This window comes from Peromyscus maniculatus, chromosome 9 (genome assembly GCF_049852395.1).
Source record: "Peromyscus maniculatus bairdii isolate BWxNUB_F1_BW_parent chromosome 9, HU_Pman_BW_mat_3.1, whole genome shotgun sequence".
Classification (NCBI taxonomy): domain Eukaryota; kingdom Metazoa; phylum Chordata; class Mammalia; order Rodentia; family Cricetidae; genus Peromyscus; species Peromyscus maniculatus.
In genome coordinates, this window is record NC_134860.1 from 121,206,701 (window position 1) to 121,232,190 (window position 25,490).

The following is a 25,490-nucleotide window of genomic DNA, read 5'->3' on the forward strand; positions in this document are numbered from 1 at the left end:
TTGCAGTAGGTATCACTAATTAATTTTATTTTACATAATTGGAGTTAGGGACTCTTGACATCCAATGTAAATGCATGCAAAATATTCAAATGATACTTATTCTCTGATTTACTTTGGGTTGGAGAACACATCTGGTAGCCTTAATTTGAGGTGTCTCTTAAATGACAGGCTCCTTCTTATCTGGAGAATGGTTGCAAAATATTTTTGAAATTCTTTAACAAGACAAAGAAAGACAAGAGTGGTTCCATATGGCATTCAAAGATTAGACAAAGAATTTTAGAGACCTAACCCTTATCACTTTTCCACAGAGACAGGGGAGATTGATGGACATGTGAATTGCATGTACCTTTTCTTACCAATATTCCACCTGAATAAAAACTGACTTTTGACTGATTTATCTACAGAAACATACATAATTTATTTTTTAAGAATCCAGTTGGCTATATTTGATACATCAGAACAGTTAGACTATAATTGAATGACACCAGCTGTCAGTCACTCTCATTGATGTTCTCTTCAACTGCTGCCAACATGTTACCAAGTCTGACAGTGCCCATAAAATGGTCTGTCCAAACTCCAAAGAATCCACACATACATTAAAACCTACCAAGCAGCTCCAGAATCACTGGAAGTTTGACTATTTCAATAATATTGGGCAGTACATAAGATATTCAAGCAATAAATCATGATCCACGCATATATGGACTCAGAGACTGAGGCAGCATGCAAAGGGCCTGCACAGGTCTATACCAGATGGGAGTTCTAGAGCTAAAAGGAGAAGTGGACATATGCCTCATCCCTAACCCAGAAGCTGTTCTTGTTTTTGCTCTTTTGGGGGACCCACCACTGTAGCTGGAGTTTTCTCCAGTCCTGCCCAGGCCTGCAGCCACTCAGACCCAAGTAAACACACAGAGACTTTTATTACTTATAAACTGTATGGCCATGACAGGCTTCTTGTTATCTAGTTCTTATATCTTAAATTAACCTATTTCTATTCATCTATAAATTGCCACATGGCTTGTGGCTTACTGGTACTTTTACATCTTGCTTCCTCTGTGTCTGGCTGGCGACTCCTGACCAGCTTTCCTGTTCCCAGAATTATCCTCTCCCTTTGGCCCTCCTATACACCACCTAGCTCCCAAATAAATCTCATACAGGGGTTTATGCTTAATTATAAATGCCCAGCCTTAGCTTGGCTTGTTTTTAGCCAGCTTTTCTTAATTTTAAATTATCCCTTCTACCTTTTGCCTGTGGGGTTTTTCCTTTTCTATTCCTGTATACCTTTCTTTGTTTCTTACTCTGTGGCTTGCTGAGTAGCTGGATGGCTGGCCCTGATGTCTTCCTCCTTCCTTTCTCGTTCCTTGATTTTTCTTCCTTCTCCCAGATTTCTCCCTTTATTAATTCTCTCTGCCTGCCAGCCCCACTTATCCTTTCCCCTGCTTCACTGTTGGCCATTTAACTCTTTATTAGACCATCAGGTGTTTTAGATAGGCAAAGTAACACAGTTTCATAGAGTTAAACAAATGCAGCATAAACAAAAGTAACACACTTTAAAATAATATTCCCCAACAAGAAGCAATCTCTAATTGATAACCACTTGCAAATAAAAGTTTAATTTCTTCCAAGGGAGGCTCACTGGGGAAACAAACTACTCTCAAGGGCAGGCTGCATACCCAGCAGTAGATGGCCAACAGAAAACAAACTCAGTGGTATTTTTGGAGGTTCCTTGTCTCATAATGTTGTTTCAGGGCTTTTCTATTTAAAAAAAATATCTTATTATTATACCTTAGATGCCTGTTTGTTTTATTTTTTATTTTATAATTTAATTTTACATATTAGCCAAGGATTCCCTTGCTCTCCCCCACCCCCCTGTTTTCCCCCCACCCCACCCCCCATTCCCATCTCCTCCAGGGCAAAGACTCTCCTGAGGATTGAGTTCAACCTGGTAGATTCAGTCCAGGCAGGTCCAGTCCCCTCCTCCCAGGCTGAGCCAAGTGTCCCTGTATAAGTCCCAGGTTCCAAACAGCCAGCTCATGAACTGAGGACAGGACTTGGTCCCACTGCCTGGATGTTTCCCAAACAGATCAAGCTAATCAACTGTCTCACTTATCCAGAGGGCCTGATCCAGTTGGGGACTCCTCAGCTATTGGTTCATAGTTCATGTGTTTCCATTCATTTGGCTATTTGTCCCTGTGCTTTATCCAACCTTGGTCTCAACAATTCTCGCTCATACAAACCCTCCTCTTTCTAGCCAATTGGACTCCTGGAGTTCCACCTGAGGCCTGACTGTGGATCTCTGCATCCAGTTCCCTCAGTCATTGGATGGGGTTTCTAGCATGATAATTAGGATGTTTGGCCTTCCTATCACCAGAGTAGGTCAGTTCGGGCTTTCTCTCGATCATTGCCAGTAGTCTACTGCTAGAGATGGGCCTCTCTAGAACTTTGCTTCTTCCTATTCTCATGTGGTCTTCATTTATCATGGTCTTTTATTCCTTGTTCTTCCTCTCAGTTCTTGATCTAGCTGGGATCTCCCACTCCCCTAAGCTCTCTTTCCCTCTTGTTTTCTAATGAGAGACAGAAAAGGATGGATCCAGATTGTGGGGTGGGGTGATTGGAGGTGGGGAGGAACTGGGAGAAGTAGAGGGATGGGAAAACCATAATCAGGGTATGTTATATCAAGAAAACAATCTATTTTCAATAAAAAGGAAAAATATTCAATCAGTAAAATAAATTCAAGTCATAAATGTACAAATAATATCAGATTAATTTAGAGCAGTTAGTCAAAGCAATTTTCCTTTGCACTGGATGTTGCTTGATGCCTTTGTTCATGTTTAGTCAATATAACAGAGTACAAACAACTATTATCCCCTGATAAAGAAAGAACGGTGTGGATATTTAAGTATCCTAGGTGAGCTTCCTATTTTGATGGAAATTGCTTCTGTGTATTTTTTCCTTATCAGTATTATGCACTAATAAGTCAATAAATCATTTTTGTTTCCAGAAGTGTCCTTGATAAGGCAGTGTACTAGGTTTGAAAAACATGGCTTTCAAAAGCTTTTTCACACTCATTAAAAGTTGATATTTAAATAATTCAATATAGGGGGAGGCTGCATAGTTACAGTATGTTCATTGATAAATCTTTTACTCAAAAATAGCTAACAGAAACTCAGAAAGAAAACATATTCTGCTTCCTTGTTCTCATTAAATAGTCAATTAATCCTTGGAAGCAAAAGCCATACATTTTCCTCATTTGATTTCTACCCTCTTGTCAAAATTAAAATGGAATTTATCAGTTTTGTTTTTAACTGTGAGGTGTTTGCAACATTGCTATTCATTTTTCCTTCCAGGAGCTAATGGACATAGGATTTGAAATTTTCTGTCTTCTGCATCATGTTTTACAAGAGTGTCTTCCTCTACCTATCCCAGTTGCCATATTTAATGCCTTCATTGTCCATTACCCTCAGCTAATGTCCCACTAACATTGAGTCTTGTGCCTATGCTGTTTCTCAGATACAGGGCAACAACATAGTTCAACTTGATATAATTGACTGTGATGGAATATCTCTCTCATTCTTTCTGCTCTTGTTCCAAATTCTAGCACCCTAAGTACTCCAGGTCCCAACATGTAGCTAGAAGGACCACACAGATTCAAGTTACAGCTCAACAGTGCCATATTTTTTAAAATATTTATTTATTTTAATTTGATTTGTACATATGTTTTATTTGCACATATTCTGTATCCCACATGCATACTTGGTACCCCCAGAAAACAGAAGACAGTGTTAGATATCCTGAGACTATAATTACAGATGGCTATAACCCAGTTGAACCCAAGTCCTCTGAAAGAGCAGCCAGGGCTCCTAACTGCTGAGCTATCTCTCTAGACACAGTATTGTCTTTCTTATTTCTTTATTCTTTATATGAACAAAGGCCCCTTTCATTTAATTACTGTTACTAATTCCCTTTCAAGTCATAGTATCTCAAATCTGATTCCTTCTTCTTCTTTGTTTTTCTCGTTGTGATGCCAGGGATCACACACACATCCACTTACAGGTGTGGCAAGGGCTCTACCACTGAATGTACAATTCAAGTCGTTGGAAAAGCATTTTATTATGTCTATATAAAAAATAAAAATCATGTGATCAGATCATTATATTAGATGCAAAATAGTTAACAAAAATTAACTTTCTTTCATGATGAAAGCTCTAAAATTAGGTATGAAAGAAATGTACTTTACATAATGAAGTCCCCATATGACAAACCCACACCTAACATCATGCTGAATGAGTAAAAGCTTAACACTTTCTCTGGAAGGAGACAAGCATGCCCACTCTCCAAACTGACATTAAGCAAAGTATTGGGAGTGCTGGACAGATAAAGAAAGAAAATGCCTCCGAATTGGAAAGGAGGAATGTATATGGTCCCTGTTTGCAGTTGATATGATTCCCTATGTAGAAAACTCTAATGATGTCACAAAACCTCATTAGAACTCATTTATTAAATGAATTATAAAGTTATAGGATACAAAAAAATCAACAAGAAATTCAGTAGCATTGCTGTATACATATCAGTCAAGAAAATAATTTCTTTTCCAATAGCTACAATGAAATAAAATACCTAAGGACAATTTAGTCAAGAAGATTTATAATCTCTACAGTGAAACACTAAACATTTGTTCAAGAAATTAAAGAAGACAGCAATAAATGAAAAGATTGCCCATGTTCACGGATTCTTCTTTTTTATGTTTTATTTTTATTACTCCTTTTATTTTTTGAGATTATAATATAATTATATCATTTCTTCCTTCCCTTTCCTCTCTCCAAGCCCTCTCATATGCCATTCTTTTCTTTCTTTCAAATTCACAGCCCTTTTATTCATTAATTGTTTGTATATGCATATATGTATATTTACATACATATATATTCCTAAATCTAACTTTTTCAGTCTGTATAATGTTACTTCTATTTATGTTTTCAGGGTTGACAATTTGGTATTGACTAACCAACTGGTATATTTTTCCCTGGGGAAGATGATTTCTCTCACTGATAGCATTCCCTAGTTGCCTGAACTAAAAATTGTGATATGAACACTTTTACAGCTCATGGAATTTCGGCTTATCTTGTTTCTCTGATATTCATTCATTCACTATCCACTCTTCATTCATTCACACAGCAAATTATGGTGATATTTTATTTGTACTGAAATGTGATTTTAATTTTATATTAATAAATAAAGTTGCCCTGGGGTCAGAGCTATTAGAGCCATAGCAAGAGCATGGTGGTTAGAAGAGCTAGGTAGATTTCTGTGTGTTCAGGGATACAGCCAGTATTGGAGACATATGCCTTTAAGACCTGGAGGGCGGTACTTACAGGCAGTGATGAGGCAGTCATGTGGTTGGGTTTACAACCAATGAGAAGGCAGAACAGAAAGAATATTTAAACACGGACAAACAGGAAGTAGCTCTCTCTCGGGGAAGTTAGGAGCACTGCAGGAGGTAAGATTTTATCTCTGAGCTCTGACCTCTCGGCTTTCTCTTTTACCTTGGCTCTGTGTTTCTTATTTTAATAAGACGATTGGTTACATCTACAGCAAATACTATGTGTCCACTCTGTGTCAGGAACGACAGCCTGTGCTGCATGCACAGCAGAAAACAACACAGGCACTTGGAGCTCAGAAATCACCTGCTTCATCTGGACTCATATTTCATGGAGAATCCCACTGATTCACCTGCAGTTTCTTTTGTTCTTGCCCTCACATGTTCCACTCTAACTGGCTAACGGGGCCATTATTTCTCATCCTCCAGTCTTTCTTGCCCACTTCAAGTCTTTTATCCAGCTGTGTCCTCTTTGCCTGCTGCAGTCCCCTATTCCTAATTACCTTTTTTAACTCAAAAACATTTTCTTTAGTTCTATGTGTGATTTGTTATAACTGAAAGACTTACTATTTAAACAGATAGCAGTTTGGTAAATTCATAGCACATATTTTATATAAGAATGCCTAAAGAAGGCAACAACCATGATTTCTTTCTCTTCATTAGGTGGCACTACATCTGTTAATACAAGATCATGAACCACATTTTGGTTTACTCATATACTCAAATTCTGCAGTCTTCATGAGTACTAGTGAAATTACATGCCTATCTTATTCGACACATACCACTTAACTGGGTGCTGTTGTTTATTTGCTCTGTAGCTCTGCTACAGTTTGGTCAGAAAATTTTAGAAAATAAATATTTAATAACATCCCTCTAATTCCAAACCTACCTTAATGCCTTTGGGAGAACAATCATCATTGCTTACAAAAGCTGTTCATCTAGTCTTGCTGCATAATTGTATTGACAAGAAAACAAACAAAAGCAGAGTTCCAACCATTGGTGAGTGGTATGGATTCAGCATTAGAAAAAAAATACTTAGTCTTCTTCTTTCCAGAATACCTGATTGTTCCATGTTCCTGACACAACAGATAGCATAGTTGATTTAAAGATTAGGTAAATGGGAAGGCAGAGCTGCTGATTAATTAACTCTCACTGTGTATGTACTTCTCAGTCTCCCACCCCCACCTGGTGCTTCTTTCATTCTTTTACAGTTTACTGCTAACTCTATCCCCAGACTCCTGGACGGGAGACACAGGGAAGCAGATGCTCAGGATGCCTCTGTAATGTCAGGTGAGAGGAGACTTGTGAAGCATGCCTGGACATTCACTGTCTAGGCCCTTCCTACTTTCAAATACTTAAACTTCAAGTTAAATTATTAAATACATCAATGTTTATTTTAATTTATTTTATTTTCATCAACCAAACAGTACTAGGTTGCTATAGGAAAATTAGGAAAAATGAGTAAATAAAATAAGAGACAAATATTAATGTCATTAGGAATTCCAATTCTAGGGACTCTGTCATTTTTCTAAATGTTGGCTAAGCATATAGTGTGTCAGCCATTGTGCTTTGGGGACAGCGCTTATCAGGCATGTTCTTCTTTGGTGCATTGTCTTTACTGAGGTCCTTATTTTCCAATAGGATTGAATTATATCTTTTAGAACTTTATTTTTCACATGTATTTTATATGCATACAGTGAAGTTAATATGGCTATTTTCATATACTTCTATTACACTTTTCTTCTTTTTATCTTGTGAAAATCTTTCTCTACCAATAAATATGAATGCATACAAAATCCTAACTAAATAAATCCTACCCTCAAACATCTATATTCCTTCAGTGTCTTTCTTGTCTCCCAAGCTCATTTATATCAATCCATACCAAGGCACACAAGTACAAGCATAACTATGTATTCCTAGATTTGGGTTCTGATGATAAACTTGTAGATGAGAAAGGTGTCACCCCATATTTTGGGAGATAATTGAATTTGATGTCATGAATATTTTGGTTTGGGCATTGCAACTTCAACTCCTGTTTCAAGGCTCTCATTCTTATCTCCCCCTTTTTTTCTCAATATGGCCACAGAACTCCAGACAGAAAGCCATTAATATTTATTACTCAGTGGCTGGATAGATTGTTCAATAATTAAAAGCATTTGCTGTTCTTGTAGAGGACCCAGTTTTGGTTTCCAGAACCCACATAGTAGTTCACTATTGTCTGTAACACCAGTTTTAGAGAATCGCACACCATCCTCGTTGGCCCCTGCAGGCACTGCACACACATAGTGCACATGTATATGTGCAGGAAAACACTCATACACAAATAAAGATAGCTTTTATAAAAAGATTTATGTTTGAACAAGATCTTCTACCAACCTTTCTCCTATTTCACATTTGAATCTACAGTGTACTTTAATACACTATGAAAGTACTCAAATATAAACAGGGACATGAATTCCAGGTACTGGGTCCAGGGACAACAATTATTTCTGTAGTATTAGGTTTTTCTATTTGCCAACTTCCTTCTCAGACAGAAGACATCTCCACTTAGAACAAATGCATACAACATTCTATGTTTTTGTATGTTATGCCATTTTTAAATTAGGGGGAAATATCCCACTACTTTTGTCTTATTGTCTGTTATCTATAAGTGGATTTTTCTTTGGGCTACCAGTTCACAAAAAGATTACATTGAGACTTATTATTAATTATGAAAATTAGGTTAATAGGTTAGGCTTGTCCCACTAGTTCTTATAACTTAAATTAACCCATTTCTATTCATCTACATGTTGACATGTGATTTGTGGCTTTTACCTCTCCTCCTGCATGTCTGTTCCCTCTGAGTCTGGCTGTGACTCCTCCTTTCTTCTTCTCAGAGCTCTCTGTCCCCAGAAGTTCCAACTATACCTCCTGCCTAGCTATTGACCATTCTGCTCTTTATTAAACCAATCACAGTGACACATCTCCACACAGTGTAAAGGAATATTCCGCAATAGTTATCCAGCATCCATTTGCACTGTCTTTTTCTTCATTCTTTCTGCCCACTTGGCCTTCCTTCCACCCTCAAGGCAACAACTGAGCCCTACAGCCTCTGATCTCACACCTCTATCTGCTCTGTCAGGGGTCCCATCACTGTGTCCAATGGCCAACAGTCCTCTCCCTCTCCTACACCAGATCATTTGCATAGCCTGCCACAGTACCAGTGACTGAGTCTAGCATGTTTTCTCTGGAGTCCTCTACCTTACCTCCAGATATCACATCTTAGAGCCCTCACAGCCTAGTAAACAGGTCATGGCATTTCCCTAAACTCAAACCCAGCAATCCTACTGTTGTCTGTTTAATTACTGCTTAATTGCTGATTTTATTTTACCTTTTTTTGATAGTCAAAACCATTTTAAGGAAGGGACAAAATTTGACATGAAACCTAATGTTATTCCTCAGCCAATATATTTAACTATAGATAAATAGCTTCAGAACCACAAATGAACCCACTTATGAGCAGAGAAACCTAAAAACATCTCTCTCTCTCTCTCTCTCTCTCTCTCTCTCTCTCTCTCTCTCACACACACACACACACACACACACACACACACACACACACGCCATGTGAAACATGAAAGTTTTCAGAATAAAATAATGAGCTCATTTGGTTCATTTCTGCCCAGATTGTGTTTACTTCTATGCAAAAACAGACTCCTTCCAATAAAAAATGTTTGCCGGGGACTCATTATGTATCATGCACTGTCTTAAGCGTGTCGTACATTAGCTCATTCAGTTCTTACAAGAATCAGTTTACAGACAAAGAAGCCTTAATGATAAAATTGACCTAGTGCATGAACCAAGACAATGCCGCTCACAGAACTACTAAATTAAAAACCAAGTATTTTGTTCAACAAACAGCAAAGTGAAGATATATTTTAACAAACTTGGGGTTGCAAATTCATCACCTCTTACTATCTGTGAAATTGTACAAACATATCTCAGCTCCTAATATTGAATCTGTTTTTACTATTTGATTTACTTTATAGTTTTTTTTTAACCACTGGGCTTATTTTTAATATCTATTACTTAAAAGAAAGGTCAAATTTCTCATCAAATTAATCAAACACTATTTTTGGTTTCCTAAATCATTACCCACTTATCACATAGCTTTTACTTTAAAGTAAATCCTAGAAATGGTCTAGTGTATTTCAATCACATTTTCTCTAAATTTAAAAGATGAGAGGAAAGCATTGTTCCCTTCTGATAATTCCACTTCTTAAGGTGGCAGATTTCTTCATTTCCTAGAGTTAGCTTTTTTCTCATAAATTCTTGACTGAATAGATTATGAGTATGTGGACTGGAAAAATGATTCTTATGACATGAGGTATAAGGAATGTGTGTCTGTCTGCAAATGTTGTACTCAGACATTGAAATGAAATTTATTGAGAAACCCATTAGTCAGACCCCAAATCCACAGCCAAGCACACAGCCACTATATTTCACTTTGCAATGCCCCTGCTTCTCTGTTCTTTGATATGAGGTGATCAGATGAATAAATGTGACTAAATGATTTTGCTCCTGTTTATTGTTCAAAGTTTAGGGAAAATACAAGGAAACAGAATTTACTAGAGAAATTCTAGAATTCATCTTCAAGAGAAATACAGCTTAATAGAAGACATCTATTAGAAGTTACTAAGTGAACTTGATGCATTTAAGAAAAGTGAGGACACAAAGTTTTATAAGTAAGAAAGGTGTGAAAATGGAAACAATTGGGAAAGAAGAATTAATATAACCAAAATATATTGTACAAAATTCTTAAATAATCAATGAAACATATTAATAATCATAATAATAAGTTACTGATTTGGGGCTGTTCATTCCGTAAAAGGGCTATCTTGTATAGAAGTTTCTGCTAAGAAGTGTTGGGCTATCTCCAGAGGTGACAGGTTCCTCTAGACACTCCAAGAGTGAACGACTACACATTGAAAAGTCTGAAGGAGCAGCTCTGGGGTCTAGAGATGTCTGTAATACATTTGCCCAAAGTGACCTGGAGGGAAAAAATGGATTAATGCTCCCAAGGCTGTTCATATGTTTATACATTTGATGTTTCCCAAGAGAGAGAAATGGTTCATAAACTGTTTAATATTTTGAAGAGAAAAAAGCTTGGGCATTTATAGATTCCTTCCTTCCTTCCTTCCTTCCTTCCTTCCTTCCTTCCTTCCTTCCTTCCTTCCTTCCTTGCTTCCTTCCCTCCTTGCTTCCTTCCTTCCTCTATTCCTCCCTCCCTCACTCCCTCCATCCCTCCCCTCCTTCCTTCCCTGCTTCCCTCACCCTGACCCTCCCTCCCTTCTGTCCTTTCTTTCTTTCACTTGAAAGTTGAGAACAAACTTCTGTTGAGACCTTGCTCTATGCCAAGCAATGTCCTCTACCCCTAGCTCCTGCTGTCTCTCTAGAGTAGTTCTTAGTGTTATCCCCACTGCATAGAATAAAATCCTGAGGCAAATGTCCAGATCCCCAAGAGTTGGGATCAAGTCGAATCCAAGTAATATTTTATATTGGAAAGAATGAAGGTTGGGGAAAGAAGAGAATAGGCAGAAGATCTGACTTGTACATATTCCTCGTGTGTGTGTGTGTGTGTGTGTGTGTGTGTGTGTGTGTGTGTGTGTGTGTGGTGTGTGTGGTGCACCATGCATATGGAGGTCAGAGGAAAACTTTCTGGAGTCAATTTTCTCCTTTTGCTGTGAGATCCTGGGAAGGAATTCATGTCATGAGCTTTGTTTGACAAGCACCTTTACCCCAGAACTATTTTGCTAGTGAAAATTTTACTTTTGAATCTTAAGAACTTTTGAATGTGTTTAGAATGGTGCTGTTTAAATGATGTTTACTTACAATTAAATCTGTGCTTTTTAAAATTGAAACATGGGCCTGAAGAGATGGCTCAGTGGTTAAGAGCATCAAAAGATCTTCCCGAGGACCTGGATTCAATTCCCAGCACACACATCATAGCTCACAACTGCCTGTAACACCAGTTTCAATGCATATAAAATAAAAATAAACAAATCATTTATAAAATTAAAACAAATAAAACTTTAAACCATTACATTTGGTAAGTTTTTTTTCATGAATTATGTGCAGAATTTTGCATAGATCACTTCAGCTCCTAATCATACCTGAATGAGGCAGGTATCTGTCACTATTACCAAGAAACTAGGACTTAGAGAGGGCACACACAGATAAAGTTAGTGTGCTAAGTTGGCAAAGAGCCAGTTTCTGGCTTTCCCCCTGTGAGTCTGCCCCCTACAGCTTGCTTCTGTCAGACCCCTTGGAGGCTTTATGAATGGAACTAGTTTCCTGTTCCAGAGAACAGAGGTAGAAGTCCCTGAGTCCTGCCTCTGGACTTCTTTTAAGAGGAGAGACTAAAATAGAGAATACCTGCCTTTAGGTGTGCAATCCCAGGTTCTTTGGCTCTCTTAGGAAGCTTCCTTCGACCCTCTGGAGATCATCTGTTCAGAATTTGATTGAGCTGATCCTACCTTTCCCTCTCACTTGGCCTCTGCTCAGAGGGAAGATAGGTAGGTGGGTGAATGGTTTTCTCTGAACCGCAGCAGCCTAAAGCCCTATGTTCTCAGGCCATATCATAGAAGGCATGAAGGCATCGTGTTAGCAGAACTAAGAAGCGCTGGAAATTTTGATCCCTAGGGGTCACAGCAGAGCCACTGTCCTCTCTACTTCTGTTTCCCTGCAGTTACAAATTCCTTGTAAGTGTAAAAATCCCTTATTTTTTTCACCTCAAAGCTAAGAACACTGTTGAGACATTGCTGTGTGTCACACACGGTCCCTAGTTTCTGCTCTCCAAAGAAATTCTTATCTTCAATGTGTTGATCAAGATGCAGAGGCAAGTTTGTAGTTTAGTTTTGTATGAAAATATTTGCTTTGATTTTTGGTTGTATGATATATTTTTTCTCTCCTTATCTCCCTTCCTTTCTTCCCTTTTACTCTCTGTCTCTCTTTATCTCCTTTTCTCCTTTTCTCCCTCTTCCAAATGCAGTTTTTCTCTTGGGGGTACTTGTTCTTCTGTGGCCTGACCTTCACTAACTCAGATGTAGTTCTGTGAACATAGACAGACCGCTGCAGTCTTCTCTGGTTCCAACAGGATGCCAGGCCACCCAAGGTGAGTGACCACACAGAAGCAAACTCATCTAAGCTCCATCTTCAAAGACAGACACTTCCTTTTCTTTGTTTTTTTCCAACATAGTGATTCAAAACAGAAAATGAATCCTTGATTTTTGTTTTTTAATGCTGAATCTACTTCCTAAAATACAAGGAACAACAACATACTATTTTCCTCTGGTTCTTTCTAAAATGATGGTAAAAGCAATGCAATCACTTTACCGAGGATTTGAGGAAATTTTTGTCATTGTTGTTTAAACTACAAAAGTTAAACTTAATTTGACCTTTGAAATTATTGGGCTTAGTAAAAGAATTTAGAATTAACTACAGTGTTCCAGTCTCCTTTTGTCTTGTAACCTACATGTCCAAACTAGAATAGTATGGCAGTGGAAGAGGGAACAAATCTGCATTTGTGTTACACATGTCATTGCAGTTAAAACAAATCAAAGAAGACAACAACAGCAACAAAAAAAATCTATTAATTGGATCTGATGGTATAGGGATGTAATCCTAGTTACTAAGGAGTCTGAGCTAGGCAGACCACAAATTCAAGGCATCAGGTCTATAGAGTGAGTTGAAGGCCAACAAGGGCAACTTAGTGAGACTGTGTCTCAAAACAAACAGTGAAAACAGGACTGAGAGTATAGTTCGGTGGTGGTAGAGTACTTGCCTAGTATATGTCAGGCCCTGGTTTCATTCTTCAATAATGCAATACATAGATAGGTGTGTGTATACAATTATCCTTTGTTATAAGAATACTTTAATATAAGCTCTATCTTCTGAACAAAGCTTTAGGTAATCAGTGTAATTCATCATAGGAACAACATCATGGAACAGATATCTAAGATTTGCTTATTTTGTAAAAATGATCTTTATGCCCAGCAGTTAGCAGCCTCCGATTCCTTCCTACTCTAGGTCCTGAAATGCAACATCTTACTTTATACTTCTATACATTTGATGATTTTAGATTCCATATTGACCACAACATGAGGAATCAGGAAGTCATGAAGATTAAGTATCCTCTCTCTGCCTTTACTCATACAATCCAGTCAACATGTCAGACTAGTTCTTGCTATCTCCTCTAGGACATACTTTTCTAACTTTTTGAACCATCCTGAATAAACACACAGGTATATAAAAATTTTAAGAAAAGAGTATCAAAATTAAAAATTACCCCAAGCTGATCATGTAATTAGTCTCGTAGGCCCTTTTTATCCTACAAGGAGAGGACTGACTCCTGAGAAATGTCCTTTAACATCCACCCACATACCATAGCAAGCATGTGCCTGGGTGTGGTCTTGTCAGCAATAGGGTATTACTATCAAGTTCTGGTATGAAAGCAGAAGCAATGTGATAACATGTATTGTTTTGTAGGTCTTCAGGACATGTCAAGCCAATATCTCAAGGGGAGGTCATAGCACATCGTGCTGACCAGGATGATTTTTCCCTGCTTGCTCCCTTTCATAGTACTAGAAGGTGAGTGCTACCTATGCAGCCTGCTGAGGGGAAAGAAAAGGTCATCAAAGCCTCACTGAGCTGTGAACCTAGTGAACTACAGTAATGACAAGATATACCACGGGGGCAATAGAGGCACAAATGTTATGGGGGTGACCAACCACTTTCTGATTAGATTGAAGGCCTGCTCTATATGAGGAACAAATCTGGTCAAGAATCCATGGCTGAGGAGTTCACAGTCCCCAGAGGTGGACCCTACGATTGTTACTCTGATAAATCAATGCAGTATCAGACTGCTCTCTAAATGTGTGTCTACCATTGTTTAGTGAAGCTCTCAGACCTCATCAGAAAAGTTTCTTTGTGCACTGGATGGTGGTTAATGCTGAAACTCACAACTTGTTAAAGTGCAGAAGTGTCAGTAGAATATCCAGAAACAAAGGGTGTATCTGTATCATAGACACACCCACAAGGCTCAGAGATCACTGTAGAAGAGAAGGAAAGACTGGAGGCTGAGGAGAGCCAGAGTGAAACTGTCTTCTGGACACGACAGGGTCAACCACTGTACCCCTAAACTCACAGAGCCCTTGTTGCCGGCACAAGATCAATAGAGTTGACATTCTAGCTTGGGTGGGGAAGAGAGTCACAGCCTCTTTACCAACCAAGGAGCCATGGACAGCTGATGGCTTGTAGGAAAGAGAGTCCGCTTTCTTTAAGGCTGTGATGCTTGGAAAGCTGACTTTACTTCAGTGGATGACTCCTTGCTGAAGAATATCTGGGCAGCACAAATCTGACTGGTTGTGTTTTTTTGTTTTTTAGTTTTTTTGACAGAAGATGGGGGTAAAGAAGTGGTTGTGGATCTGGACATTGTTAGAGGACTTATAGGAGTGAATATGATCAAAATCCATTGCATGAAATTCTCAAAACACAAAAATAGTTTAAGTGAAAGAAATATTTTGAATGGAAAATTGTTTAACAGATCACTAGATGGCATTATTTTTCTCCATTAAATATCAATTTTATCTCTATCATCTATCTATCTATCTATCTATCTATCTACCTATCTATCAATCATCTATCTATCTATATTGAGCTAAGAAAATATAATATAATTATATATATATATATATATATATATATATATATATATATATAGAGAGAGAGAGAGAGAGAGAGAGAGAGCGCTAAGGAAAATGAAAATGATTCAAGAAAATTTCTTTCCAAATCAGCAAGTTCTATTATTTTTTAGTCTCTTATTTATAACATACATTTTAATATCTTTACTTCAGCCCACAGAAAGGCTACATTTCCATGTTTCATGCTTAGAAGGTTCCTAACTGTTCAAGTTTTATATTTTCCAGTTTTAAAACGTCAATAAAATTTAATAACTAATGTCTACTGGTTGTAGAACATCAGAGACTTATCTTGTCTCACACAAATTTGTATCTTAGGTGTTATAGACTTCCATAATTTGTACTTTTAGAAAGTATTTGTTTCCTAGAGAGAGAAAGAGCATGAATTTGGTGGGTGGGAGGTGAGAAGGATCTGGGAAGAGTTGCGAGAGGGGAAACCATGATCAGAATATATTGTAGGAAATTTTTTTTCAATAAAAAGGCATTAAGGAACTATTTTATAAAAAAAATACTTCTTCTACTCAAGGAGTGATATTCAAAATTAATCATATGTGGGTTTCATAATAACAGTTAAGAAGTAAACAAATCAAACAATTTAGCTTATGCTTTGAAAGATAAATAATTGGTTTCTGTAGACATAAAATACTAAAAAAAAATTCACACTCTTACAGTCTTGGAGAGAGAGTTTATTTTCTATTTCAGTCTCTTTGTTTGGTTACCAAGATCTGTTTGCATTTTGTTTCTGCTGGTAAAACATTCACCTCTATCCCCATTACCACGAAGAGATTATCCAATTTCTCTAATAACAGCCTTATTTTCAGACAGAGGATTAGTTTCTAGAATATATAAAGAACTAAAATAAAGAAAAGAAAAAACCTAAGTAGCAAGAAATCAAATAACCTACCAATAAATATACTGATGAAATGAAGAGACAGTTCTCAAACTATGAGATACAAATTGTCAGTAAATTGAGAAACATATTCAACATCCTTTGCTATCAAGAAAATGAAAATCAAAACTATAGTGGGATTCCATCTTACCTCAGACAATAGAAATAGTTAGGAAAGCAAACCATAAGTGCTAGCAAAGTTGGAAGAGGGAAACCCATGATACATTGCTGGTGGAAATGAAAAGTGGTCAGGTTATTATGAAACTCAGTATGACAACTCCTCAGCAGAGTAAAACTAGAATTACCTACAACTCAATCATAGTGTTCCTGGGAGTATAAACAAAGGACTCTAAACGAACATACCACAGTGACATCTGCACATCATGTTTATTGCAGCATGTAACACAATAGCCAAGACTATGGAATCAGTCTAGGTGTTGGTCAAATGTCCAATGGCTAAAGAAAATGTGTTGGGTACATATTGGGTTTTATTCTGTCATAAAGATGAATGAAACACAGTTGCTGGATAATTAATGCAACTGGAGATCATCATATAAGTAAAGCAAGCTAGATCCATAGATCAATATCATATTTTTCCCATTTGTGAACCCTAGACTGTTTATAGATACATAAACTATATATAAGTACATAATATGTTCATATGTATATATATATATGACATGAAAGTAAAAGACAAAGAGAAGGAAGGATGCCAGTTTGGGGGAAGAAAATGTATGTGGAGATGAGTATGGTCAGAGAATACAATATACTAGAAATTATCCTTAAGAAACTTTCCACTACACACAATAAATATATGCAACAGAAATATTAATATTTCCTAGAGACTAGAAATAGCATAGCTCTTTTCTGTCTGTTATAGAGCTTTGTACTTTACAATTAACTCATTCATGTTTTCATTTTCAGTTTTTAATCTCTTTCTCTGTATAGTTCTCATTTTTCCATTCTCTTTAATTCTTAACCTGGAGTGTTTATTCCTAATGTCCTTTTAGGACCCAGAATTCTGAGAAGATACTAAATCTTCAAGCCATATCTTCTCCCATTCATTGTAACAATACTTTTAGCCATGCATTCTATAATGATAAGATTTTATATATATATTTTTCATTTTGAGCCTATAAGAGAACTATCCTGTGATATTTTTCTAAATTATTCATTTAAAGGATATTATTTTATTGTTTATTGCTAATTTGTGTGAGAGGATATCAATTCAGTTTGAATTGTCCATTTGTACACATGTAACAAAAAAAAGCAAACACTTGGCCAGAATGCTGATGAGCTATTTTCCTTTTCATTTTCAAATTCAGTATTCACCAGGATATATGTAGATGTTGACTCTGCTTTATTTATCTTTCCTGGCACATGATAGCCTATTTTGATATGTGTATTTCGATACTTTTTAATCTAAAAGGGGGGGCATGATCTTATTTCACTCTAAAACATGGCTATGTTCCATTTGTGTTGTTTTCTTGGTCATGAAGAACATGTGTGTATGTCTCTGTTGGCTATCTTCCAGAGAGGCCATCCTCTCTACAGAGAAAGTCTTCCTTTCATCTCTTTCCTTTGCATAATTGGATATAATTTTCCCTCTTGATCTTCCCATAAATGAATCCTTTGGCTACAGAGTTTGGGCCTTTTGTATTTCTAATCCTCCTTTGCTACCTCCCTGGAGCCCTGCACCTGCTCCCCCTCTGGACTCACTGGTTCAGTCCCTGACAGATGAGCATATTCCTTTGGGTCTAGCTCTACTTGTCCTGGGACCTGCTGGGGAAACTGCTTCAGAAGAGAAACATTTGTCTCACCAATACCCAGTGCCCAAGATTAGCTACCACCATGCTAACATTAGGAGATCATTCTGGAATTTCTCTTTCTTAGCATTCGAGCAAACCTCCTAGAGAGAGCTGAAACTGCAACATCTCTATGGACTCAAACAAAAATATTTTGGTTTCTGATGTCCAGGAGTTATGTTCATCTTTTTTCTCAATTTGTGGGTGCAGCTTTCACTAAAAGTTCCTTTCATCATTTCTTTGAAGTCTAAGTAAAAAAAGAAAGCAAAACAAAATTAAACTGAAACCTACCCCACATTTTGCCTAAAAATAAGTGCATTTATTTACTTTTTCCAACTTTCAATTTTTATTGTTTTTCAATTTTAGTTTTACTACAGAAGTTCAATTTTATTATTTGGTTTTCAGAAGAATTTCTTACAAGTCTTTAAATTACACAAAAGTCATAAGGTCAAATTATTAATTTTTCTTCTTTCATTAAGACAGAAGGTCACTCACATATGCTTTAAAAGTGGCATGTCTACTTCTAAAGCATGGAATATAATCTGAATATATTTATATTTTATGGGGTTGAAATAACGACTCAGTCAAGAGCACTTACAGTTCTTGTAATGGATCTGGGTTCAGTTCCCAACACCAATTTGGTGGCTCAATATCTTTTCTAACTCCTATTTTAGGGTATCTAATATTCTCTGACCTCCACAAACACTTGCATACATGTGGGACACATGAATTCATGAAGGCAATACACATCACTATAGAGTAAATCTTTTTAAAAGGCAATTAAATTTTATATGTGCTTTTAAATAAATATTCATATATCTGTAAAGTGCACTGCTTCATCTGAGGAACATAATTGCTGAGAGTTTTTCAGAAAAAAAGCTTAAGATAGAAATTGATTAATGTAGCATGATGACCTATCAATACATTTTTTTTTACAGTGGTGAAAAAGTAGAAGCCACAAATATCCAATGACAGATGTAACAGTTTAGCAAGTGAGGTTATGCTTGTGGTGGTGTTACAAAGTTTTAAATTAAGCAAACTGTACAGAAACATTTCAATGTTTACAATAAATAGTACATAGAACAAATAGCATAAAGACTGATTAATGTTATGATTACAGCTATATAACATTCTGAACTTACCAAGACTACTGAGAACAAGGACATTGTAATCATTTGTATTAGCTTGTTTAAAAGGCAGATGGATATTTCTTTTCCTCATCCTTTAGCTGTCTCTATCCCCCTTGATTATTTAAAATAAGAAACCTACTTAGTTTCACCAGCACATTGCCCAAACATAAGCTGAACAAGGACAACAGCAATAAACATGCTCATGTAGACAAGAGAAAGCACAAGGCCTCAGCCCTACACAAAGAACTACAGGCAACTGAGGAATGCGAAGAGCAGGAAAAATAGTCTGCCATAGTGAAGAGCACACCAACTGATTATCCAATACCAAGTGGTCAGACCTGACCTGAAGACATACACACAAGTCACATTATACAAACTGAGTAGATTATAGTTAGATATGTATATATGAGTATACATATGTATATAAACAATTGATGAAAAACGGGCCATGAATTTTAAAGATTGCAAGGAGGAGTATATGGGAGGGATTAGAGGGAAGAAAGGGAAAGGAGAAATTATGTAATTATAATCTCAAAACTTACAAGAAATATTTTAGGAGATAACAAATATTTAATAAAATTAAAATGTCTGTACAGGGAAAAGTTTTGAAGTCACAAAGCTTCCCAGGAAAATCCTTGACACAGATAAGACTTATATGACAGGACAGGCTTTCAAATTCTAAAACACTGTTACCATTTGGGGAGAAGAGTAATTTACAATATCTTGATGCTCCAGAGCATTGTTTCCAGACCCAAACTAGAATGGAGTGCCTCTCACTTTGTGATGACCTGCATGAATATTTTCCTGACAGATTCTTAGGAAGTGAGTCCATCTCTTTTCCTCAAAGAATACCCACACCCTAGTTCGATATTTTCCTTATATTACAATATTAAAGCTGAAATGTGAAGTTTTTCTTACAACTTGAGATCTACATGTGACTAGTTTCCTATGCAAACATATAAGTCTAAAATTATCTTAGCACCATTGATGAATGGTGAAATAAATATGTTCTTCCACAGAACCTACAGACAGACACATACAGTCACACTTAGTGCTGGTAAGAGGGAAAAAAGCAACTGGAACACACTGCCATTCTCAAAAAAAAAAAAGAAAGAAAGAAAAGAAAACACTATATAGCCTTCAGCTCACTGAGCTGTGAGAAAATGATGCTAGTATGAGCAGATTTTCTTCTTTCAAATCTACATGTTTCCTATTGAATTTCCTTGCAAGTCACACCCAAAGCTATAACTATATTGTTACCATCACAAGTCATGGTTTCATTTTTATTACTTCTAACACCATCGTTTTCAATGACAGCATACTACTCAGACAGGTAATCCCTTCTACTTCTAATCCCCAACGGCCCTTCACACATTTTTAGCTATTTGGCAAAGCTTGAGTTTTCCTCTTTCCTTTATATAGTTTTATCAAGGGCTGGGTCAAAATTATGTCAGAGAAGACTGAAATGCTCAACATAGAATGGCACAGAATGGACGCCAAACAATTCAGAAATAAATTTCTGAATTTGTGGAGATTTGAGAAGCCACAATTCTTATTTGGGTTTTTGGACAATCTGGATGTAAAAAGCCCCTCCTGCTGTTTAGAAATTGCCACAGTCCCTGCTCCTCTCCCAGGTAACACAAAGTCACAGAAAAAGCTGTAAAAAGAGGAACCATAAATTTAAAAACAAAAACAGAAACAGCCACCTGTTATTTTTCCATCCCATGTGAAAGACTAACAACTACAGAAACAAAAGCCACAAGGGGCCTTACTTCTTATTTCCCACCCAGGGAAATTGGGTCCAGAGTGCAATCTTCCTAAGGTTGAGTGGGGTGTGTGTGTGTGTGTGTGTGTGTGTGTGTGTGTGTGTGTGTGTGTGTGTGTGTTCACATATCCTTCACAGTATAGTCTTTGAAAATGTGGTCCCAAAGCTAAAATATTTATTTTTCTATGATAAGAAACACAGGGTCCAGGTTCAGAAGCATTATGTTGTCTTAAAGCAACATTTAAGTCAGAGAAACAACTAGCCCACTGGACTCACTTCCTAATTCCAGCCAGGTCCTCTAAGCTGGGCTCTTAATGATTCAAAGACAAAATGGAGTTGCTTTGGCAAGACAAGACTTTACTGGTCGGTGTGGGCTACCCTAATGACAGTTGCTCAACCAGGCCAACTAATAAAATAGAGCAATTTAACAAACATCAGTCTGCAGGATCACTGAGTGGGGCAAGGCCAGGAAGGCCTTCCCAAAAGCTAATGGAGCAGAGGTAACCCCAAACCCTCGTCTAGGTTCTGGGTTGACCCTGATGAAGGCCAGAGTCAGACAAGGACAGCACAGTGATGGTCACGATGCGCATCAGCCCCACCCCCAGCCACCTGCTTCTTCCACCTCCCAGCACCTGCTGGATGCCCAGGCTGGGAAGGCCCCATCCAGAGGCCCATGGCTTCCCAAGACTGACCCTGGAGCAGCTTGCCCCGGGGCCGGGGAGTGCACAGTGGCTCCAAGGGTCCCTACCCTGCGCGCCCCAGGCTGAGCCATGGGCGGTCTCCCGGTCCCCAGCCCCTTCCCGGGCCAGGCCCCAGCGAAGGGCGAACCCGGCACCTCCCGGCCTCCTGAGCAGGACTCTGTGCCCGCTGCGCCGCAGTCTCTGGGGCCAGCGGCGGTGACCAACCTGTAACCGCCGCGTTGAGCAGTCACGGTGCTGGGGCTGGAGCGGTGGCGGCAGCGGCAGCGGCAGCGGGTGGCATCATGCGGATCGCGCCGGTCTGGGCCAGCGGGGACGGGGACGCGGCCCCTCACCTATGGAGGCTCAGTCAGCTCCGTGCTAGTCCTGCACTAGCATCCGCTGCAAAGGCGAGGGGCTCCAGGAGAGCTGCGGGGGTCCTGGCCTTGTGTTTATTCGCTTGCCTTTGCAGTTGGCTTTGCTGCGCAAGCTACGGAGGATGCTCAAGGCGCCGCCGCAGCTGGTTGCCAGTGCCAGGGTCCGTATTTGCAGGTGGCTTCCCTCTCTCTGCGGACAGCCAGTCTCTCAGCAACAGCTGGGCGATCTTCTCAGGCTGCTGCGGGGGCTCCCGCTTCTAGGCCTGCAAGCCCAGTGTGTGCTCTTGTAGTCCTACTTTATCCAATAGTATCTTAAGGGTACTAACCAGGACCACACCTGAGTATGAAATTGCTAAACAATAAATGCACTATTAACGTCTTCAGTCTGTTAAATATTCTGTCATGTAGATTGAGGCTAAAGTCTGTTCATACACGGTTAACCCCATACTCTGCAGCACCAGGGTAGCCTGAGACTGGTGTCTTTTAGGGAACCCAGCAGAACAGGTGTAGGGACACCTTGCATCTCAAGCACCATGTGCATGCCCAGGGGACACCTTCCGTTGCACTCTCGCTCTCCTAAAGGTTTGTTTAAATGTTTTAATCTTGCCAGGCAGTCAGTCAGCCATAGCAATCATGCAGGCGTTCCTGGCCTGCATAAAAGCCAGTAGGGATAGGGAAAGAAGATGAAGATTCCTCTATAAGGAAGGTTAACTGAAGAACAACTGCCTGTCACAAAATATTTTATCCCTATCAACGAAAGTAAAATTATACACACATTTTAAACATTTTCTGACTTTGTTTATTTAAATTACCACCTTTACAAACCAATCTTCTCAATCCTATTAGGTTGGTTGTGGACTTTTGGCTTGTTTGTTTGTTTTTGTTATTGTTTGTTGGGTTTTGTTTGTGTTTGTTTAAAGAGAAATGTTCATAATTAGTGTTTCACAATTTAATAGAAATGTGAGGTTTTTTTCAATAAAATTTCAGAAGACTTCAGAATTGCCAACTTTATAAAAAGCTGTATTTTAGACAAAGGATTGAGACATTTTCATAATAAAATTAAAAATAATTTCAATAATGGTAAATCATAACTAATTTATTTTAAAATTTTTACTGGTTCATTTCATCACCATCCCCCTCTCTGCTTACATTTTATTTTAACCTACATACTACTTTATTGCTGATGTTAAAATACATAATGGCATATCACTCTTGGGGTTATTTTTATAAATTAGAATTATCACATAGAAAAAATATAATCATGAGATATTTTAACACCAAGATTTTTATAAAAGTTGAATGTCATGTTTCAGCAATATTTTCACCTATCCCAGCAATACTCTACATCAAAAGACAGGCGCTTTTGACCTTCCCTGTTAGTAACTGACATACCTTGACTGACAAATCTGATTCCTACTCAGGAGACACTCGCAATACTATGGGTGATTCAAAGTCTTAAAGAGTCTATGGAACTGAAGTAAAGTCCATGGGGTTTAGAGATGTGTGGAAAAGCTCAACACATCCATTCTAGAATCTAGAAATTCTCTGTATATAGACAGAGATCATCAAAAGAGATAAAAGAGAATACTTATACTTAAAATACCATACTAACCCTCTCTATCTGCTCACTATCCCTCCCATTTTCTTTCAGTCAAAATGGGGAAACGTGAACAAATGTATCCTCCAGAATTGCTGTCCTGTGAGTTCATATGATTCACAGATCTTTTTTCCCCTGTCTTGCAACATATTTTTGACAAACTAACATCAATTTCCAGCATTTGAATACCATGAGATTTTCAGTTTATTATACAATGTTGGACAATCTGGTCAGAACACATCTATAACCTCACATATTAATAAGTAAGTGGGGACACCCTGTGTCTCCATTTTAGCACATATTGTCTCTATTTGCCTCTTCTTGCTTTAGTTCCTGGGCCTGGAAAGAAAAGTTTGTATGTGTGAGATATGGGTTGAATCTGTATTAAATAGTATGAAATGGAAGAGGAAGAAGAGTAGATTCATAGATCTGTGCAGTACAGCAAGAGCCAGGGTAATGTGCAACTAATATTGGAATCTGTGGCTTCCAAGTAGTTGTACTCAGACCATAATCAGTGCTTAGGAAACACAAGATAGAAAGAATTTGATGAAAACAGGACACTTGCTTCTTACTAACTCTTGTGTTCCCACTGTTTATATCCACCAAACACTATTATTCCCTTTGTCTCCTCATAGTGAATTACCAAGAAAACAATAACCATGATAAAAGAGAAAGTTTTGAATCCTTGGGAAGGATGCTGTGTGAGCTATGGAAATATAGCCACCTAATTCTACTGGAGGAGAATTCTAGACCAATGCAGTTCAATTTGACTTGATTATAGATATAGAGATATCTTACGCTTAGATAATTGTCATATTTCACTGTAGGTAGACTTTCTCTGTCTCACCAGTCAGGTCTATTCCACCAGCCAGCTCCCAAATAATCACACAGAGACTTATTATCAATTATAAATGATCAACCAATAGCTTAGGCTTATTACTAGCTAGCTCTTTCAAATTAAATTAACCCTTATTTCTTATCTACACTCTACTATGTGGCATTACTTTTTATCAGCATGGCATGTTCATCTCCTACTTCCTCTATGTCTGGCTGGTGACTCCATCCTCCTTCTTCCCAGTGTTCTCTCAGTCTGGTTCTCCTTTCTAACTCCTTTCTGCTTAGCTATTGGCCAGGTGGTTCATTATTAAATCAATGAGAGCAAAAACATTTTCACAGTGTACAAAAGGATTATTCCACAGCATCCCCCTTCTTTGTCTAATTAAAAAGGAAGGTTTTAACTTTAAAATAGTAAATTTATATACAGCAAAACAGTTATCAAGTAAGAATTACAGTTACAATATCCAGTCCAGTTGCATTTGACAACTTTAAAGAAAATATTATTTAGCTTATCTTTGTGAGTCTGAAGTTTTATACCTCATTTTTTTTTGTCATAGCTAAGTCTAACTATTTAGTCTTTAACTCCATTAAAGACCCCAAAAGATGTAATATTACCTAATGACAGGGTCATTTAGCCACCTGGAGAATCACCCAAAATTCCTCTACAATGCTGGGGCTTCCATCTTTGGACTATAGGCCTATTATATCTGAGAGACATTTCTGAGAATCATGGAATTTTGAAGGATTGTCACATCTTGTCTTGGCAAAGTTTGGCAGTAACTTTCTTTTCCATCTTGCTGGTTCAGCAATTGAAGCAAGGGCAGTTTCTTGACCAAATTGCTAGCTTTTACCATAAAGAAAGCAAACTCCATATAGGGGTTCTTTGGTGCCCATTATTTTCTTTTGAAGTAAATTAGTGCTGCCAGAAGTAGATGTGTCTCACTGTCATGAAAAATCTCAGATTATTAAACATCTTCAATGCCTTTGAGATGTCTGAAGACCATCTATTTATCTAAATGTATCTGTTTAACCTTGAAAACATACCTAATATGACTACAAGTTTGATGGTTATAGATGATTAACTATTAACCTTTATTTCTTAATTATATATTACATTTTTAAATGAGCTGCATAAGCACAATACCCCAACAAAAGTAGAAACATATGTGGTGGTATTGTGTTCCCCAAAATATTGTGTACCCTAATAAACTTATCTGGGTTCAGAGAACAGAAAAGCCACTAGATACTTAGGATAGGCAGTGGTAGCACATGCCTTTAATCCTAGCATTCCAGAAGCAGAAA

At 37.8% G+C, this 25,490-nt stretch overlaps 1 protein-coding gene across 3 annotated transcripts in view; it reads right to left on the reverse strand.

The window, feature by feature from the left end:
* Nucleotides 1–21,946, reverse strand: part of Nalcn (sodium leak channel, non-selective) — a 301,887-nt gene extending 279,941 nt beyond the window's left edge. For 2 of the 3 annotated variants that reach the window (XM_042285329.2, XM_015997513.3), the window contains exon 1: nucleotides 21,606–21,895. The gene's annotated coding sequence lies outside the window, so the exon portion shown is untranslated. Of the gene's footprint in view, nucleotides 1–21,605 lie in introns of all 3 variants that reach the window. The other variant, XM_006978781.3, reaches the window with a different exon arrangement.
* Between the last annotated feature and the right edge of the window lie 3,544 nt (nucleotides 21,947–25,490).